At 42.9% G+C, this 16,468-nt stretch overlaps 1 pseudogene; it reads right to left on the bottom strand.

Annotated features, from left to right (window-relative positions):
• Positions 1 to 1,002: 1,002 nt before the first annotated feature.
• LOC102474846 (non-histone chromosomal protein HMG-17 pseudogene) lies at positions 1,003 to 1,271 on the bottom strand (annotated as a pseudogene).
• Between the last annotated feature and the right edge of the window lie 15,197 nt (positions 1,272 to 16,468).

The following is a 16,468-nucleotide window of genomic DNA, read 5'->3' as shown; positions in this document are numbered from 1 at the left end:
GGAGGAGATATAGGGAATTAAAGTAAAAAAAAAAAATTAAAAAAAAAAAAAAAGAAACCCAATGAGGTCTTCATCTGATGCTCTGAACAAAGAAAGTTTAGAAGGAGGACTGACATTTCACATTTAGTGTGTTGTTTAACAAGTTTTTAACAGTTGACTGTGACTTTCAGGGAACAAAAAAATCGCAGAATTATCAATCTGAAGATCCAACGATACAGGAAAGGAATAGCTCTTTCGAGGGCTATCATCTCAGTGTCATTGGAAAGTCCAGACTGGCTGACATACAGGTAGCTAATTTTTTGTGGGCAAGTCCCCACAGGTCTCTGGTTTAAGAGAGTTAAGTCTATGCTGAAGACGAAGAGGAAGAGGACATAGCAAATTTTAGTTTTTTCACAACACAAGGCATCTGTGTCAAGGTGGCTATGTGTGCTAACATCATGGAATCCCTCCTCCTGGGAGCCAATAGGGCAGTCTCTCAAAACTAGAAGGGAAGGATGTTGTTCCAATCAATCCAGCTTCAGAGACTTTCTAGTAGTGACAAATGCCCCTTTCCCAAAAAAAAACAATAACGAAGTGTTCTGTGTGTTAACAACATAGCTTTAAAAAAAAAAAAAAAAGCAAAACAAAATTTTGCACTTTTATAAAAATTGATTAAAAAATAGTATTTTACTGTGTACATCCTCTAGAAGTACACGGTTATCAAAAATGCACAGTTATCGGGAACCAGCAGTTAGCGTAATGGCTATGTCGCTGGACTCCCACGTAGTCGACCGTGGTTCGTGTCCCGGACCCGGTGGCTTAAAACTCACGCCGGGCGCGTGTGTGTGCATGCCCAAGATCCCGAGAGGAGAATGGAGGAGAAGGGATTGCGGCGTGACCATCGCCCCTGGGGGGTGATTTCTCGCTTTCTGTCTCTATGTCTCTGTCTGTCTGGCGAGCGCACACGCCCTACAGTGAAAATCTCTCAAAAAAAAAATGCACGGTTATCAAAGATGCTAATTATCACTTAGCATCTCTAACACCTTCAGCTTTTTGTGCCTGCTCTGTTTTGGCAATTCCATGTTCTGCAGAGTTATTTTCATCTTTGCCGTATCAGCTTTTCTCTTTTTTTGCTTTGGGCACTCACTCTTTTTTCTTTGCATGGCCCTGTTTAGGCTTGGGCTCTAGTTTGGATGAGCATGTTTCACAGACAACCTTGCAGATTTCTATGGTTCATCTTTCACCTTGGTTTTATCTCCCTTCCCATGCCCTTTAGCCTTTCTCTTGGGCATGGTGTATTTATCAAATGTTTTTCTCAAAGCATTGGGATGATTGCATCCCATTCCTCCTGGCTTTAATGCATGGCCAGCCTACTTCCTCATCAGCATCACAAGGACAAGAAATGCTAGTAAGGTTGTGGAGAAATTCTAGTCTTTCTTTTTTTGGAGAGCTTTTTGTTATAGGGTGCGTGCACATGCCAGACAGAGAGAGACAGAGAGACAGAAAGCGAGAAATCATCCCCCAGGGGGGGATGGCCACGCCGCAATCCCTTCTCCTCCATTCTCCTCTCGGGATCTTGGGCACGCACGCACACGCGCCCGGTGTGAGTTTTAAGCCACCGGGTCTGGGACACGAACCGCGGTCGACTACGTGGGAGTCCAGCGACATAGCCATTACGCTAACTGCTGGTCTCAAGAAATTCTAGTCTTTGTACACTGTTAGTGAGAATGCAAAACAGTGCAACCACTGTGGAAAATTATGTGGAAGTTTCTAAAAAAAAATAATAGAGCTAATATGATCCAGAAATCCTACTTCTGGGTATTGATACAGAAGTGAATTCAGGATCTCAAAGAGCTATTGGTGCTGCTATGTTTATCACAACAGCCAAGATGTGTAAAGAGCCTAAATGTTTATCAGTGGTGAATAAATAAAGAAACTGTGCTATGTACATACAGTGAAATATCATTTAGTCTTTAAAAAGAAGGAAATTACATAATATGTAACAACATGAATGATCCTTGAGGACATTAAGCTAAGTGAAATTAGCCTGTTAAAGAAAGACAGACACTTCATAGTCAAAATATGGAAGGAAAGAATAGAGTCATGGTTGTCAGAGTAGGGGGCATGGTGGGTATGATAAGGAGATGCTAATCAACAAGTATAAAAATTTCAGTTATATGAGATGAATAACTGCTAGAGACCCATTGTATTACATGTGCCTGCACATAACAATACTGTTATTATACCCTTAAAAATCTGTTAGAAGAATATATCTCATGTTGTGTTCTTATTACAGTTAAAAAAAATAATAACCCACAACTTAAAGCAACTTTTCTGTAGCTCAATAAGCAAGAAATCCACATTTGTAATTGTAAGCCACTGGTATTTGGGGGATGTTTGTTATGCAGCATTGCTGTAACTGTAAGTAGTCATGAATAGCTTCCAATCGTCCATTCTTCCAAAAACAATATTAATCTGTTATTGTGTATTAGTCTGTTATTGTGTTGCTAAACAGAAATACCTTAGACTCTGTACCTTAAAATAGAGGTGGGTTTTTGTTTTTGTTTGTTTGGTTGGTTGGTTTGGTTTGGGTTTACTTTAAATTCTGGTGGATGGAAAGTCCAAGACTTGAATAATTTCATCTCTTGCATCTGGCTATCCTCTACCGCATCACAATATGTCAGAAAAGATGTACAAAGAGAACATGACCTGTGGCCAACCATCTTTTATAATAACTTGGTCTTGCAGAATGTAACCCCTTCTCAAAAGAGAACTCATTCCCTCTCTGGAGGAATGATATTAATTCATTCAAGAAGGACAGTGCCCCATGATTCAAACACAGCTTGTTGGCTCTCACCTCTTAAATGCCCCACTGTCTTCCAATGCCACTATACTGGGAACCAGACTTCTAGTACATGAACCTTTCAGGGATAAACCATTGTCCCAACCACAGTATATCAGTCAACTTAAGCTTATTTACTCAATAAGTTGGTCACTCCCTAACCACATCACATACTCAAAAATAGTGAGATTCACATATAAATAATAGAACACAATAGAATATTTATAAAATATTTGCTCAGCACATGAATATGAGGAGCTAATAATGATGGCAAAGGAAGAATGACAAAAGAGTCCCTGCAGAACAGGTGGACTAATCTGTCATCCAGAGTAACCAAAGGAGATGTATCAATAGACAGTATGACAAAGCCAGTTTATTCTTGGGAAGGGTCTCATCTGTCTTCTTTGTTTCCCTCAAGTTGTACTCAGTCTTCCTAAAAGATTAAGAGATTAAATTATTAGGGTCTGAGAGTCAGAAAAGGTTAGCTGTTCGTTTCACTGATTGGAGCTGTTTTCCATCATCAACCACTCTCCCTTCTTTTCTGTGTTATAGCCTGCTTTGGGGAATGAATTGGTAGATATACCAGCAACCGCATCCATTTCGTATACACTTTGCAGAGAAAGACTGGGACTGGGCTCCATTCTGGCTTATAACCATGCTCTGATTGTTGCATGTAGCCCACTCTCCAATCTGTGGCCAGTCGGAGGCCAGAGTTTCACTGTGGTCTAGATGTGTCAGGACACCTTAAGGGAAGTTCATGAGAGAAGAGGCTTGAGAACCAGCTGGGAAGCTATAAAACAGAAGCAGGCCAGCTGGGAGCCAAGAGGTTGGTAGAGGGTAGAATGTTGGAGTCATTGGCATGAAGAATAAAGCCCAGGATGGAAGCAGAGGTTGAAGTTTATAGATATCATGAAGCAAGGAAGGAAAAGATGCAGTTGTCGGCTGGCTCAGACTGGCCCAGAAAAGACAGCCTGGTGACTTGAGTCCTCAAAGATAGCACCACCTGGGACAGCTGAATGGTTGGTACAAGTGTCTTCTTCAGTTGTGCATCTTCCCACTTTTCAGCTTCTTCTTGGTCCTCCTGGTCTATAGTCATCCTCTTGCTGAATTCATCCTCTTATGAGGATGAATTCCAATCTCAATGGGTCACTCCCTAACCACATCACAGCTGCTTCCTCCTTCCCGCCACTGTTATGTCAGACCCAAACCCAGCCTTTACTTCCAGATATGGCCACACCACACTCTATATGAAAAGATAAGACTTTCTCCAGCTGCTGGGACCAACAGTTAGCGTAATGGCTAGGTCACTGGACTCCCACGTAGTCGACCACGGTTCGCGTCCCGGACCCGGGGCCTTAAACCTCACACCGGGCGCATGTGCATGCGTGCCCAAGATCCCAAGAGGAGAACGGAGGAGAAGGGATTGCGGCATGGTCATCCCCTCTGGGGAGTGATTTCTCACTTTCTGTCTCTCTGTCTCTGTCTGTCTGTCTGGCGAGTGCACGCACCCTATAGCGAAAACCTCTCCAAAAAAAAAAGTGTCTCCAGCTGCCCTGTGGTTCACCAAAAGCAGACCCTGGGACAAGGACTTGGGCAAGGATGTTTACTTGTGAAGTGATCCTAAAAAGGGAGACATGAAGAAAGAGGGGAAAAGAGACAGGTAAGTGAGCAAATCAGTAACATGTGTTAGTGAGCTCATGGGCAGCTGGGCCTCAGTCCTACTGGACACCTTCTGGGGAACTATGAGGAGTCTTCATAAAGTACATAGAAAAGGCATAATATAAAAATACTATGTCTGGAATTCAAACAAAAAATGTTTTGTAACAAAATAACTCATGCATTAATTCCATTTTCCCATGAGCTTTTTGAAGTCCTTCATATATCGAACGTGCCTCTAATTTTCCCCGAAAGAGACCCAGAGGCTTGATCTCATCAACTCCTATTGATTGAGGACTGGAGAGAGTGGTTACTACCCTGTGCTTCTGGGCTGTGCCTGCACTTGGCTAAGTGCTCTTCCACCTCTCCAAAGAAAGCTTGAGGTTTGGTGTGGAAGCCAGTCATTGCAGGAGCTGCCCTCCACAATAGTGCTAAAGCCAATTGGGCCACGAGGACCCAGTTTTATTTATTTATTGACATTTAAATTTGCTATAGGACACGTGTTTGTGTGTGTGTGTGTGTGTGTGTGTAGAGAGAGAGAGATGAGAGAGAAAGCATTCCGAGGAGAGATGACCATGGTGCAATCCCTTCTCCTCTCTTTTCCTCTTGGGATTTTGGGCATGTACATACACACACCTAGAGTGCTTTTCAGGCTGCTGTGTCTAGGCATGTGGGATCCAGCTGCCTTAACCACTACACCGCCAGCTGGCCTGAGGACCTGGTTTATTATTTTAGTTTTTTGAAAGGGGATGAATTTTTAAATTTACCAAGTTTTTTTGTTTTGTTTTTGTTTTTAAGAGGTTTTTGCTATAGGGCATGTGCACTCACCAGAAAGCCAGAGAGAGGTAGAGAGAGAGAAAGAGAGAAATCACCTCCCAGGGGGGATGGCCATGCCACAATCCCTTCTCCTTCATTCTCCTCTTGGGATCTTGTGCACGCACGCACACGCACCCGGCGTGAGTTTAAGCCACCGTGTCCAAGACTCGAACCACGGTCAACTACATGGGAATCCAGCGACATAGCCATTACACTAGCAGTTGGTCCCAAATTTACCTATTTTTAAATGCACTACTTGTGTCCTGTCCATTCCCCATGTCTCTTGTCAGGTAGTAGAACCAGGTATGAGTGAGAACGTAAGGGCCGGAGGCAGAAACAAAGACTTGGTAGAATTCAAGCTCCTTGGTTTCAGCAGTTCCTACAGGCTAGAAAGGTTCCCACCTTGCCCTTGGTTCAGGGAGGATCTGCCAAGTCCCAGCAAGTAACAGATAATGGTCTCAAAGGGTTTAACTGAGAAAAGTTAATTATCCTTTTGTCCTACTATAATTACCGCAGATTAGCAATAGCAGGAGCCAAAGTTTGAAAAATAATTATGTGAGAATAACTGAAAGTAGAGAAAGTTCTAGAAAGACAGTCACAATTTGATTAGGCCAGCAGATCCCAGGCTTCGGGAATTTTTAATTCTTTTTTCTGAGAGGTTTTTCACTATAGGGCACGTGCGCTCGCCAGACAGACAGAGAGAGACATAGAGACAGAAAGCGAAAAATCACCCCTCAGGGGTAATGGTCACGCCGCAATCCCTCTCCTCCATTCTCCTCTCGGGATCTTGGGCACGCACTCACACATGCCCGGTGTGTTTTAAGCCACCGGGTCCAGGACGCGAACCCCGGTCAACTACGTGAGAGTCCAGTGACATTGCCATTACGCTAACTGCTGCTTCCCGCACAGTGCTCATTTCTAAGACTTCTTATTGTTTCTTTGGCAGATCAACCTGATCTTGTTTCATTTTGTTTGTTTTTGCTCAGTAATTTCTCATTTTATGACTATTAATTCATCTTTTGGGAATTCATCCCTTGAGAATAATTTTTCTATGGCCACCTAAACAAAGATGATCTTAGTTATTTAATGAATGATAAAATCACTCATTTAGATAGTTTTATAGAGCTTAAATAAATTTAGTATCTAGGGTGTTAGTCAATTGGGAATCTGAAATCACTGCAGTTAAGTATCTTTGCAATTAAGTATCTTTTTAGGTGATGACCTATACATTAATAATTCAAATAACTGACGCAAATTGCAATGAATAATGATAATATTAATAAATATCTTTTTAAATGTATCAACAACACCAAGAATTTATATGACAGGAGTTGTATATTAAGGTACTAATCTAAAAGGGGATAAAATACATGGTCTCTGTTGCCAGGAGCTATAGAGAAAGTATCTAGAGTTTTAAAATCCATTCAATACATTAAAAGATCATTGAGGGACCAGCAGTTGCCGTAATGGTTATGTCACTGATCTCCCACGTAGTTGACTGCAGTTCGAGTCCCAGAACCGGTGGCTTAAACTCACGCCAGGTGAGTGTACGTGCGTGCCCAAGATCCCAAGGAGAATGGAAGAGAAGGGATTGTGGCATAGCCATCCCCCCAGGGGGTGATTTCTCTCTTTCTGTCTCTCTGTCTCTCTCTGTCTTTCTGGTGAGTACACGGACCTTGTAGCAAAAACCTTTCCAAAAAAGATAATTGAACATGGGTCATCTGGAAGCATGGTGGTTAGGGCACTGGACTCCCACATGGCTAACCATAGTTTGAATCCTAAACCTGGTGGCTTGCTTTGTCACTTTCTCTCTCTCTCTCTCTCTCTATCTCTATCTCTGGTGAGTGCATGTGCCCAAAAGAAAATAAAAATAATAATAATTAATTAATAAAATTAAATATATAAACCTAAAAAAAAGATCTCAGCTGATACTAAGAGAGTTGCATCATGATCTAGAGTGATGAGGAAGGCTGTATTGAACTGATGAAAATTAAACTGAAGTAGTTTAAGGAAAGTAGTTTATTTCATTTATTTTCATTGGAAAAATGTCTGCATCAACTGAAAAGTACTGTAGCACAGTTGTTGCCTCATTAAATTAATATTTCTTTTTTTTTTTTGAGAGGTTTCCGCTATAGGGCGCGTGCGCTCTCCAGACAGACAGAGAGACATAGAGACAGAAAGTGAGAAATCACCCCCCTGGGGGATGGCCATGCTGCAATCCCTTTTCCTCCATTCTCCTCTCGGGATCTTGGGCACGCACGCACACACACCCGGTGTGAGTTTTAAACCACCGGGTCCGGGACTCGAACCGCAGTCGACTACATGGGAGTCCAGCGACATAGCCATTGTGCCAACTGCTGGTTCCCTAAATTAATATTTCTGTCTGACTCAATAGTCGGTAACTTTGTTAAGGTGTGATAAGCCGCCTAATGTTGTCTTATTAACCCCCAAAGCCAAAAGAGAGTCTCAGCATGTCAAGCCATGAGCAGCATAAACAGTGTAACCGACTTTCATTTCAAGGAACATCTTGGTCATCCAACGTTATGAAATAAGGAAGTCATGAAACTTAAAATAATCAGCCAGAAAAAATAATCCACTTATCTGACAGCTGGGGAAAGTGAAGGATTTGGATCTACATTTTAAGTCAGCCTCAAAATATTGACTGTTTTCGATTTAAAAAACACATTCTGACTGTGGATATTTCCTTCTTGTTTCTATCTCTTACTTATTCCTTTCACCACTGTCACCACCACACACACACACACACACACACACACACACACACTCATAGACTTGCCCAATCCCTGTTCCACATTTGTCCTCCATGGAAGAAAATCCTTACAATACTGTACTTTCTATCAACAATTAGTCAAAGTATGACCTAAGCTTTAGTGAGACTTGAGGATCCCTCAGGAGGCCACAAAAAAAGAGACTACTGTGCTTGAGGAGAGCCCTATAAAAATTGAAATTTTAAAAATACTTAGTCTCGTGTATGTTCCCCCCACTCAATATATACCAATTATGTGTGTTCTATAGCAGAAACTGAGAGTCTAGAAGATATAGTAGCAGGGAGGTCAACGGTAGATACTAGAGATGGTGAGGAAAGGGTGGGTAATGGAGGGAGGGAATAGTAAGGACAGGGGTAGAAAGAGGGAGAATAATAGAGGGAGGGAGGGGAACAGGGGAAAGAAAAAGAAAAAAAGTGTACGTGTGACAAAAAAATGAAAAGCCATTTGCTGCTACTGATGTGTATAGTGATGTCTTTGTTTTGACTGATATGCATGGTTATCATGCTGGAAAAAGAAATGTTACACACTGTAAAGATATATGTGATTAAATGTACTATTAAAAGAAACGTGAAATAAATAAAAATGAAGAGAAATACTTCGTCTATGTCAGGTGCTGAGACAAGCATTTATGTTTATCTCATTTCATTCTTACGATAGCCCCCAAAGGCAGATCCTGTTACTTTATCATCCTCATTTTCACTGATGACAAGACGAAGACCCAGAAAAGATGCCACTTCTCTGTGTCCTCACGCAGCAGAAGTGACTCGAAGACCCTAATTGTGATATGCACCGTTGTTTCAGGAACACTGACAGAAGAAAGGGCTGTGGATTAAACATATTTCTTGGTGGGGAGTGGGCAATCCCGTCGCAAGTCTCTCTTATGAAAAGATCCAGCATGCGTCACCTACTTATAGGCCTCTTCCTCGTTTAGATCCAAGGAAAATACTCGGCTATTTTTTACTAAGAAAATAGTAACGGCAGTCATTTCCCCAATAGCAAATATTTACTTCACTAACAATATCTCTTGATTTCTGTGCTGTTTCATGTTTGTTGGTTTATTTTTTTTTTTTTAGGAATTGTTTTATTGAACTTTATTTATTTATAATTTGACCAGAGAGGGACAGAGAGAGAGAAAGTGAGAAAGCAACCCACCAGGTCTGGGACTTGAACTGCAGTCAGCCATGTGAGAGTCCAGTGCCCTTAACCACCATGCCACCTGCCGGCCCCCTGGCTTGTTCTGTTTGTTTGTTTGTTTGTTTTGTGAGAGGACATGTGCGTTCACCAGAGAGAGAGAGAGAGAGAGTGAGGGCAAGAGAAAGAAAGCCCCCTCAATGAGACTTGGTCATACCACAATCCCTTTTCCTCCATTTTGCCATCCTACCAGGATCTGGGGCCTGTACACACATGTGTCTGGTGTGTTTCCCAGGTTATAAGGACTGGGATTTGGACATCGGCTGGTCGTGTGGGCTCCAGCTGCTAATGCATAGCACTTAACACTGTGCCATCGTGCCCCGGGGTCAGCCTGTGTTTTTGTCTTTCTGTGCACACGATAACCTCTCATCTCAATGGCAAATGGTAGATAAACCATTCCGAAGATTTTTAAATAACATTTAAAGTTCACACGCATGCATCATAACAATGCACATTGTTGAAGTGATAGCAATATGAACAACCAAGACAGTCCTCGGGTGATGTGCTATCAGCTGAATGAGCAGGGCCCAGTTCGTGTGTCTGACAATCACGAGCCATTTCGTCTTCAGCAAGTGTAAGATGCTGCAGGTTGTTAACACATGTCCTGCTTTCATAAATGTGAAAACAATGCGCACCTTCAAATGAACAGATCTTATAAAAATTAATTATATAAATATGCACACAATTATGTGCCATAAACCAGATCCAAAGCAAATACATTTGCTAACAAAACGTCTTCTCATTGCTGTTCCCGTTTTGACAACTTCAAGTACACTTCAAAGGTGCACCGTTGTTGACCCGTGAGTTGGCCTAGATTTATACACTGGACTATAATGTAAGCACCGTTGTCATAAAATGAAGATAATTGTCGTGGGAGCACTCCGAAGGACATCCTTTGCTCTCACTACATGCACCCAGTGAGGAGTGTCTAAAGCACCCCGAATGTAGTTGCCCTGCAGGAACCAACTTTAGCTGACGTTAGCTAAGAGACACTTTCTCAACTCTCTGGTGATTGTAAATGTCTCTGCCTGAAGGATGAGGGGAATAGATGCTGCTTTGGACCGTTAAGTCCAAGCCAGTTCTCAAGCTCTGAGCTGGCCCTGCAGGAGAGACACTACAGGGGACCATACTGCCACAGCTCACCTCCTTCCGCAACCCTGGAAACATGCACGTGTGACCCAGGGTCCTTCACATTGGCGTTTGGTGCACTTAACTTTTCTTCCTCTTCTTTATTTATTTATTTATTTATTTTTGGAGAGATATTTGTTATAGGGTGTGTGTGCTCGCCAGAAAGACAGAGAGACAGAAAGCGAGAAATCACCTCCCGGGGGGGATGGCCATGCCGCAATCCCTTCTCCTCCATTCTCCTCTCAGGATCTTGGGCACGCACGCACAGGTGCCTGGCATGAGTTCTAAGCCACCGGGTCCAGGACTCGAACCACGGTCACCTACGTGGGAGTCCAGTGACACAGCCATTACGCCAACTGCTGGTCCCGGTGCACTTAACTTTTCTAATATTGGAAACTATGTAGGCAAGTGAGAGTTTATTTTCTTGAGCCAACCCTAAATGGCAACATCTTTTGACATCGATTGTTGTCAAATTTCCAAGAAATGTATTTAAAAGGTTTAAGAAATCTCAATAAGCAAAAAGCGTGCGTGCATGATTTCATTCTGTCAGCTACTGAGAGACGTAGGTGCCGTTACTACGTTCACTTTGTAGATGGAAAATGAAGGCTCAAGGCTGCAGCCAAGAGGGGCAAAGAAGGTTTTGAAATCTGAGCTTATCTGACACCAAAGCCTCTGCTTGCCTGATTTAAAAAATATTCGCCTGGCAAACTCTCCTGAAATATAACCGGCCAGTTCAATTAAAAACAGCTTTCCATGCAGGAGGCTTTCTAAGAAAGTGAGGGAGAAACACCGAGGTCACTCCTCCGTGTTCAGAGTGAGCGAGTGTTTTACCCTGAGGAGTGGGGCGAAGCTCAGCTGGTACGCCATTTTCCAAACACAGCAGGCTTCGTCTTTCTCTGACGCACCAAAGTCTATAGGGGTCCCAATGTTCCAAGGACCACTCAACCCTTTAAACTAATGCTTGCCTTAAGGGAGACTATAAAATAGGCTTCCATGCATACCTGCATACCTGGCCAAGTCTGAAATGCAAAGCTGGAGGTCAGCTGCAGAGATGAGAGCTGGAGGGTAACACTGTACGATGCTGGAGCCTCATGGAAGGCCCAGGTTCAGTTCCTGGGCCAGCCAAATACTCCAGGCACATATCTGTGCTCCTAGCTGACTGAGAATGGGGCAGGAGTATGGCTGGGTGGTGAGACTCTGTCAAAGAGCTCTCTCTTCTCCCCTCTCTCTCTCTCTCTCATTTTTAAGAATGGCAAAATTGGGATATTCAGCTAACTGTGAAGAGGGAGAAGGAGAGACTCCAAGGTTGAAATGGAGGCCCCGAATCATAGAAATATTCTTTCTCAGATGCTCTTACTCTGGTTTGGTCCCAGATCTCAGGCCCAGAAAGAGAACCCACGCAGGTGGGAAACTGTGAAGTCCAGGGGGGTGTGGAGGTTACTACCAGCAAGAGCTCCTGAACAGGCCATTTTGGGGGTGATTTATTAAGCAGCAAAATATTTGTACTTAAATTTAAAAAGAAAGAAAGGAAGCAAAGATGGAATGGAGGGTGGGAGGGTTGGACTTGGAGGTTATGATAATACCCCAGGTCAGATGCAATGAGGACCTAAACTATAGGAATTGTGGGGGAAAGAAATTAATCCTTGATGTGACCCACAAATCTGAAATCCTCTAAGGCCTTGAAAGACATACAAAAAAACCAATAGCCAGAATCTCCATTGTCAAAGCCTTCGAAATTGGACAATAAACCATCACCTATTTTGGTAGCTGTCCCAGTAAGGGGCTACTTATAACAGAAAAGCATGTTTTCTTTTGCAGGGTGGTCAGGCTTTGGACACAGAGAAGCTTTGTTGATCTCATGGACAAGTCCTTGAAAGGATTGTTTTGAGATGACTGCTTTTAGAAACAAATAAAAATATGGGTGAAGGGAGGGGTAGGTAACAAGCCTAGTAGCCCCTGGCATCCCTCCCACTCCCTAATTTCATCCTCTCTTTTGTCCTTTAGCTCATGTATTTTATGTGAACATAATCTTTTTCTACCCAAAAGAAATAATAATAAGCCTGATTTTCCCAGGGCTGTCCTAGTGCTTAACACCAAGACAGTTGCTTAGAAATAACAACCTCTGAAGAGTCGCTCTCTTAGAATTCAAATAATTACAATCACAGAAACAGAGAGAGTAATAATAGATACCAGAAACTGTAAGGGGAGGTTCAAGTGGAAGGATTCAGAGAAAAAATTTTCTTTTTCTTTTTCTTTTTCTTTTTCGAGAGAGTTTTGCTATAGGGCATGTGTGCTCACCAGAGAGACAGAGAGAGACAGAGAGACAGAAAGTGAGAAATCAGCAGAAAGGTGAATCTGAACCCCTCTCTGTCACCATTAACAAAAATCAACTCAAAGTGGATCACAGATCTAAACCTAAGACCTCAAACTAGAAAACTACTGGTGGAAAACACTGGGGAAACTCTGGGAGACACTGGGGTAGGCAAAGGCTTCTTAAGCAAGACCCCCCCCCCAAAAGCACAAACAATAATCCCCAAAATAGACAGGTGGGATTACACCAGATTAAGAAGTTTCTGCACAACAAAGGACACAGTAATTAGTGTGAATTGACAACCTTCAGAGTAGGAGAGAATTTTTGTTAACTATGCCTCAGATAAGGGACTGATAACCAGAAGACACAGGAAACTCAAGTGACTTACCTGGAAGAAAACAATTAACCCAATTAAAAGATGGGAAAATGAGCTGAAAAATAATTCTCTAAGGAAGACATATGAACAGCCAAAAGGCATATGAAAAAATGATCAACATCCTTTATCATAGGGAAATACAGATCAAAACTACAATGAGATACCATCTAACCCCAGTCAGAATGACTAAGATTAAAAAAAAAAAAATGATAAGTGCTGAAGGGGATGTGGTGAAAAGGGAACTCTCCTACATTGTTGATGGGATTGTAAATTGGTCCAGCCATGGTGGAGAACAATACGGAGGCTCCTAAAAGAACTTCAAATAGAATTACCATACAACCCAGCAATTCCACTCCTGAATATCTACCCAAAGGACAGGAGAACACTCAGTTGGAAAAGCACTTGCACATCTGTATTTATTCCAGCCTTATTCACAATTGCTAAGACATGGAACCAACCCAAATGTCCACATACAAATGAAGGGATTGAAGAAGTGTGGCACATATACTCCATGGAATATTATTCAGCCATTAAAAAAGACAAGATTCTGGCATTTGATACAAGGTGATGAACATGGAAGATTTATTGCTGAGTGAGGCAAGTCAGGCTATGAAATAGAAACATTGTATATCTCCACTTAACATATACCGACTGTCTATACTCCAGACTGAAAGACTGGAGGACATAAAAGCATTGATAATTGTTATGGACACTGGAGACAAAGTGGAAGGAGAGTGGGAGAGGGGAAGAGTGCAGGAAGGGAAATGGGGTGGGGGGGAATGGAGAAGTAAGACATTTGTGGGACATAGATATGGTTTGTTGCCTGTTGATAATGTATAGTATCCTCAACTTGCCTGGTGTGTGGCATATATCATGTTGGGTAAAATCTCTTCACAATCTAAATGGAATATAGTGATTGAACGTATGATAATAATGATGATAAAATTTAAAGAAAAGAAAAAGGGGAAAATCACTCCCCGGGAGGATGACCATGTTACAATCCCTTCTCCTTCATTTTCCTCTTGGGATTTTGGGCATGCACACGCACGTGTTCAGTGTGTTTTCTGCTGCTGGGTCCAGGACTCGAACCATGTGGACTACATGGGAGTCCTGCAATGTAACCATCAAGCCATCTGCTAGTCCCCAGAGAAAAAGTTTATAACAGACCTAGAATGCATGTAAATAAGAAGAGCTTGTAGACTGGTGTAGCACAGCAGAGGAAAAGCCAGGGACAACTCAAAACATACTTCCAAAAAATAATACAAGTGGAACTATTATCAAGTATGTAGAACATAAAGTAATGTTCGATCTTGAAGACCAGGGACAACTCAAAACGTACTTATCAAGTTTGTAGAACATAAAGTAATGTTCGATCTTGAAGATGAATGTGTATATATCCTTGATTTGATTAGTACACACTATATGCATGCTTTGAAAAACCATACCATACCCCACAAACACGTACATCAAATATAGGTAAACCAGAAATCAAAACTTAAAAAGTTGAAAACAAAAGTGAAATAATAATGGTAATGATAATTACAACTGGCCCCTCTATTTGAAAATCTGTAGGAAGAGGAGGAATTTGGAAATAAGCCCTGAGGCTCCTCCTTTCCTTCCAATAAGAGAGGCTTGGAAGACTCTGCCCCATGACACTTACCCTAATGCTGCGTGTGTATGTGTGTGTGTGTCTGTGTGTGCACGTGAGCATGTGTGTGCACTGTAAGTAACTACTAATTAGAAAGGACTATTAGGCATATTTGCACATCTCAGTGGTGGGAGTTCTCAAAAGGAGCTGGTTTGCAGCTAAGCCCATCTGGGATTATCTAACAGGAGCCCTGCTCTTCCCAGATCCTACTCCATGACATTAACTCTAGTCCTGATTTTACCTAAGAGTCATCTTAGTGATCAAGTCTGTGTCCTGCCCAACTGCCCTTGGCTCCCTTGTGCAGTTCTATCCTCCCTTGTTGCTTCTAATGTCTTCTACTCTTGCCCTTCTAGGGGGCTGGACAAGGGCTTAGTCTGCATGCCTGCACCTGCAGGGAACCAGAAAACCCAGTAAATTGTTCTGCCTCAGGGCAGCCCTTAGCCAATGACCAAGGGTGCAGGAAAGAAAGCCCAGACCCTTGCCTCAAGCTCTCAGAGAGCTCCTGCAGAATCAGGATGGAGCCACTGAGGGTGGGGATCACACCATCCCATTTGTGTGGGATCATGCCCTGCCTTGGCTTCCCCTTTCTCTTACTCGTCTCCCCTGGGAAAACTTCTGATGCCTCACTTAGGTTCGCTTCTGGGAAGCTCAGTCTAAGACACTCCAATAGGTCATTTGAAGCAGATTTCTGGCCCATCTCCAGGGGTTCTGGGTCAGTAGGTTTGGTGGGGACTCAATCCTACCTTTGTAACAAGCATCCCCAATGATTTGGAAGCAGGAAGTCCATGGACTCCACATCCAGAACGACTGGTTTAAAATGAGTGACTGGGACGGGAGGAAATGTACCCTTGTGGGTATCACGTGATTGCTGGTCTTAACAGAAGGGTGAGGATGAAGGTCCTGACGCTGAGGTGAGGTCACCTCTGTGGAAACATTAAGGCCACAGAACACTCAGAAAACACTTGCAAAGGAACCTCCTCAATCTGCCCACACAGTGCTCACACAAACACATCAGCCTCTGGCCCCAGGGAGAAGTAGACTCTTCAAAGCCAAACATCCTCCCCCATTTTCCACAGCTTGTGCTGGTCTCTTTCGCTTGTGGCCAGTGAGGAGGTGATTGCCTGTGGACTGGGGTAATATGCATGGGGACTATTTTAACTCGGGAACATGACTCAAGTTGAACTCTGGAACACGACTCAGATGAAAATGCAATCATCACAGTGTGGGCTTACCCAGAAGCAGATCCTGAGCAAAGGCTTTGAGGGCAAGTGGTTTATTTAGGAGGCGATTCCAGAAACTTGGGTACAGAAATGAGGACGATAGACAGGAAAAGGAAGGCCGGTAAAGGGCCCATTAGTGAACATGTTACCACGAAGGCCACCGGAGCTGAATCCTTCAGGGAAATCTAGGGGCCAACGTAGAAAAGGCATCAGGGACCAGCAGATGGCATAATGATTACATACTGGACTTCCATGTAGTCAGCCACAGTTCTAGTCCCAGATCTGGCGGGTTAAAACTCATGCCAGGCACGTGTGCATGCGTGCCCAAAATCCCAAGAGGAGAATGGAGGTGAAGGGATTGTAACATAGCCATCCCCTCTGGGGGGTGATTTCTTGCTTTCTGTCTCTCTGTCTCTCCAATGAGCACACATGCCCTCTAGCTAACAAAAGAAAAGAAAAGAAGAAACGAAAAGAAGAGAAGAGGAGAGGAGAGGAGAGGAGAGGAGAGGAGA

Source organism: Tupaia chinensis, unplaced genomic scaffold (assembly GCF_000334495.1).
Source record: "Tupaia chinensis unplaced genomic scaffold, TupChi_1.0 Scaffold000451_2, whole genome shotgun sequence".
NCBI lineage: Eukaryota > Metazoa > Chordata > Mammalia > Scandentia > Tupaiidae > Tupaia > Tupaia belangeri.
The sequence above is the reverse complement of the archived record's forward strand: the minus strand, read 5'-3'. Positions and strand labels throughout refer to the sequence as shown.